Source organism: Polypterus senegalus, chromosome 3 (genome assembly GCF_016835505.1).
Source record: "Polypterus senegalus isolate Bchr_013 chromosome 3, ASM1683550v1, whole genome shotgun sequence".
Taxonomy (NCBI): domain Eukaryota; kingdom Metazoa; phylum Chordata; class Cladistia; order Polypteriformes; family Polypteridae; genus Polypterus; species Polypterus senegalus.
This window is the reverse complement of record NC_053156.1, coordinates 220020253-220025363: the sequence shown is the minus strand read 5'-3', so window position 1 is coordinate 220025363 and position 5111 is coordinate 220020253.

Sequence of the window (5111 nt, the reverse complement as noted above, 5' to 3'; positions counted from 1 at the left end):
TGTATTCTTTACAAAATGGAATTTCTTAATTGTGTTTATTGCTATCTATATATTCAGTTTTTAAAATTATTGATATTTGGTACACTGGTCAATGCATTCACTTCCACATTTGTGTAGCTTTATACCGTATGCTGTTTGGAATATACTGTACATGCAAGATTCAAAGTTGGAAATCATAAGTATCATCCATCAGCTGTGCACAGCTATATGAGCATACACTCTACACTATCCTAAATAAGATCTTCCTTTCTTCCATTGACTGTGTGATGCTCAAGGGTGGACTGAGCTACCCTCCAGAATGGAAAGCCATACCTTACCTGGCCAGAAGGACACCATTCTGGAGAGACCAATGAGAAGAATGAATGCTACTCCCTCACGCAGATATGAAGGCAGGGATAAAGGAAGGACAACGGGAGACTGCTCTTTGGGGACAAAGAGTTGCATCAGTGGACTTAGGTGATAGTGCATCACTGTTGTGCCCCCATTTGGGCTCATGGGAGCCAGAGTCTGAGGGGGACGGCTCTAGTCGGTGCTAGGGGACGCTGCCTCTACTTTATAGCTGCTCCGTCAGATCTTGAAGTGCTCCCTGGATTCAATGTTATGACATCAGAATTATTCCCTTGTCCAGCATGAAATAAACTAGTCTGGCTTACTCAGGGAGTTAGATTCAGGAGGTGGTGGACAAGGCTTTCCAGCGAAGAGAGGAAGGAGAGAGAAATGAAGGATTGTATTGTGCTGTGCTGTGCTGTGTTGGGCTGGACTGATTGCAAATAGCCTGTTAAAGAACTTTTATAAATAAAATAATTTTATTTGAACCTGGAACTGTGTTGCATTAGATGTGTTTGGTATTTGCTGCTCTGATATGCCCTCTAGTGGCTACACCTGAAATTCAGGCATTCCATATTTTGTTGTCATTAAATGAAGTAATGATTACCTGGTTAAAATAATTATTGCACTTTTCATTACATGTTCTTAGAATCATTCAATTTTGGTGCCAACGATGTCTGAATGGTTTTATATTAAGTTTATGGTGCTGATTAAGAATATGACTTTGGTTTTGCCAAATTGGCTCTAGTTTCTGAGATATTTAATATTTAATTAATTAATTAACACAACATGTTTGAAAAGCATTCAGAATTGCAAGAATATTTTTATTTTAGTTATAACTAGCAAGTAAACAGTGACAGGAAAAAAGTTATGTATAATTTGATTAATTAATTCAATATTAATTAGTTATTAATTGTTATTAATGACAGTGCTTCAAAAAACGCTGTTTATGCGATTTCCTTTTAATGTGTGTCATCAAGACAATCACGTTGGAGAGTCCAACAGTAGTCTGCCATCATGTGTATGTCCCTTCTGCCTTGATATCTCTCCTCCATCACCTTCATATCCTGATGGAACCTCTTGCCTTGTTCCTCGCTGAAGTCTCCAAAGTTATCTGGAAATCTGTTTAAATGGCTATGGAGATAGTGCATGTTTATGCTCATATTAACTCCCAAATTTCTGAAGTTAGCAAGCATATCTTGCACCAGTTCTTCATAATTGTCTGCTCTGTGATTACCCAAGTAGTTCTTCACAACAGAGACAAAACTCTTCCAGGCCGAAGCCTCAGTGTCATTCATGAATTTGATAAAATTGGAATCGTTTATGAGTTTACGAATCTGAGGACCATCAAAGATTCCAGCTTTTAGTTTTTCCATGCTCAGTCCATGGAATGATCTACAAATGTACTTGAAGCAATTACCCATTTTGTCCAAAGCCCTAACAAATTGCTTCATCAATCCTAGTTTAATATGAAGCGGTAGGAGAATGATTTTGTTCTTGTCCACCAGCGGCTTGTTGATGATATTCGCGGCGCCAACAATCATTTCTTCCCTTGTAGGCCATGACACTTTTGTCCAGTGATCTTACTTTGCCCTGCTATCCCAGAGGCACATGAAGCATGGGTATTTTGTGTATCTAGATTGCTGTCCAAGCAAGAAGTTCACCATCTTTAGATCAACACAAATCAACCACTGATGTTATTGATAACAGATTTTCTGTAATACAATTCTTACATTTTCATATTCTTCTTTAAGTTTTGTTGAGTGAGCAATGGGAAGAGACACATAACAGTTACCATTGTGCAAGAGAACACATTTCAAGCTTCTAATGGAGCTGTCTATAAAAAGTCTTCTGGTCGATATTCTGTTAGTCCCATTTGAAGTACAATTCCTGGGATATCATTGCAGTATACAAGTTCTTCTTCTTGGTTGAAATATGGGAGAAGCCTCTCTTCTCTTGTCCGATAGGCTGTAATTTTAACTTCCGCCTTTATAAGATTTCGTTCATTAAGTCTGGATGCTAAAAGTTCAAATGCTTGCTTGCATAGATGTAAGTCTCGAATCAGGTCATTGAATTCTTTTTGGTTTAATGGTTGAGGCGTCAAAGAGCTTCCCTCAAATTCACTTCCACTGCTACTACCTGCAATACACTCCAATCCCTGCCTCTATTTAGAGTCTGACAGTGGCTGGTTTGGTAGTGTGGAAAACACTGGTATGGGAATGTCATTGCCATGTGGAATAGGTCATCTTGCTGATTCCAAATCAGGATAATCCCACCAAGCTTTCTTGTAATGATTAAAGTCATTAATCTTTAGAATACAAAAATAACAATCATCATGGTGGTTTTTTGGTTCTCTCCATACCATTGGCACACCAAAGTTTAAACTTTTTCTTTCACCTTTTGTCCACTGTCGTAGGTGCTCCACATATATTTTGCAAACCATATGTGGAGCCTGAGACTTATCCTGGTCTCCAAGCTGTACTCCAAAATAAGCCAGGTATATTCGATGCCCAAAGTCTGTGATATTTCTTCTTTGTTTCACAGTTGAATTCTGGCTTCAAAAAGTCGCTTTTATAGCATTGTAGGCATACAAATTGAAATACAAAATAATTATATGGGATATTTCATTTACCTAAGACACTGTTAAAGAGTCAAAAGACAGAGCAAAAGATATTACATTTGTTATCACACACAAGTCGCATTGTGGAAATGCATTATTTTCATGGATGTTCATTATCTCAAAAACTAGAACCAATTCAGCAAAAGTAATAGGATTTTTGAATTCAGCACCCTCAATATACCCTAAATCCATTCAAAAAACCCTGGCACCTGAAAAAAAAAATTTGTAGACCTGTGTTATGCATACATAGGGGAATGGGTGGTCTCGTGGCCTGGAACCCCTGCAGATTTTATTTTTTTCTCCAGCCGTCTGGAGTTTTTTTTGTTTTTGTTTTTTCTGTCCTCCCTTGCCAACGGACCTTACTTTTTTTCTATGTTAACTAATGTTGTCTTATTTTAATTTCTCATTTTGTCTATTATTTTTGTTCATTATGTAAAGCACTTTGAGCTACTTTTTGGTATGAAAATGTGCTATATAAATAAATGTTGTTGTTGTTGTTGTTATTAAAAAAAAAACTCACATTCCACATTACAATTTGTGCACATGTCAAATAACAATTGGCATGAGCAACTAACCAGGCTCTGGACACACAACTGCAGCTGTTGAGCTTGGAGCAAAGTTTCTTGATTTGATTAATAGAACAGAAGGGTGTTGTGGGGGCAAGAAAAGAAAATACTGTTGCTTGATTTCCCCAACCCCTTATGTGTTTCAGGATCACTGTGACTTCAACATCCATTTATCCAGCCATCTATTTAACAAACCCAAATATTCCAATACAGAGTTACAGGGAGCCAGAATGTATCCTGACACCACTGGATACAGAGCAGGAACCAACTCTGGATGGGGTGCCAGTCCATCACAGGACACATTTACTCATACCCACAATTGCTCATATACACCACCTCAAAATATAAATTCAAAATATTCTAGATAGATATATAGATAGATAGAGGCTGAAAAGACATGTACACATGTACAAACACATTGAAGGCAGACACAACCATACCCTTCACATTGAAATAAAAATCACACAAAGTAGTCTTACACATAATATCCTTGCTGATAATCTCTTCACTTAGATAAAATACGAGGGCTCAAAGATAATGTCCTAGACTTATATAATCCACTTACTTGCACAAACACTGAAAGGGCACCTTTAAAACATGTATGACTCCTTTAGACTTTTGGCACTAGTCTCAGTTATCAGCACTTTCTTTTAAATCAAATGGTGTCCATTTTAATAGACACAATAAGAGTACTGTGGCTTTATTATTGTTTCTGCTGGTGATCCATAATTAGGTCTTTTTCTTTGCTAATGTTCTATGATAAGAAGTGTTACATATAATCAATAAATCCTTCAATCAGTCAATAATCCATTGCAGCTTGTCTTGCATTGTTTTATCTGATACAGTCTACTTGACCTCTGAGTGTAATAAATGTCAAAATATCTTTGGGTAAACCTGAGCTTAACTTTCAAAGCTTCCTGAATCTGGGAACTCTTTTGGTGCTTTGATTTTGTTTTAAGTTATAAAATTTTTGAATGCTTAATGATCATGAGAGTATTGCTCTTGTTTATTCATAAAAATGGTCAAACCTAGCTTTGTCAGCCTTAAGTGAGAAGTTCAACATATCAACTTTTGACTTTTGACCCCCCTGGTGTTGCCTTTTCAGTCACTATAAATAAGGACTGGCATTTAATTTGAACAGCAAGTCAAGTAACATTGTGAACCATAAATTAAAGCAAAGCTCTCAGCTGACCATTGATTGCCACATAAAATAGTGATTAACTGACTGAGACACCGTCAGGAACTGAAATAGCAAGCGGACACACAAATGGAATTTTGTTTCTAATAATATTTCACCTCTAGACAACACTAAATATTTACTAATTCAATCTAAATACTCTGTAAAATGTACATTAAATTGATACATTAAAACTATACAATCATAATTCATAATCCCAAGTGGAATTTTAAGATAATATTGTCCTATATAAACAGAACTTTTGATAGCATCAATTCAATCTGCTTTTGGAAGGTTTCCTTTTAGGGCATTATCTCAGGTCAATACTGTTAATGCAGCTGTGTTTGATAAGACTGAAGATATCAACAAGAGAACTATAAAAACCCAGCTCGGAATCGAGGGGGTCTGCACCACGGCAAAG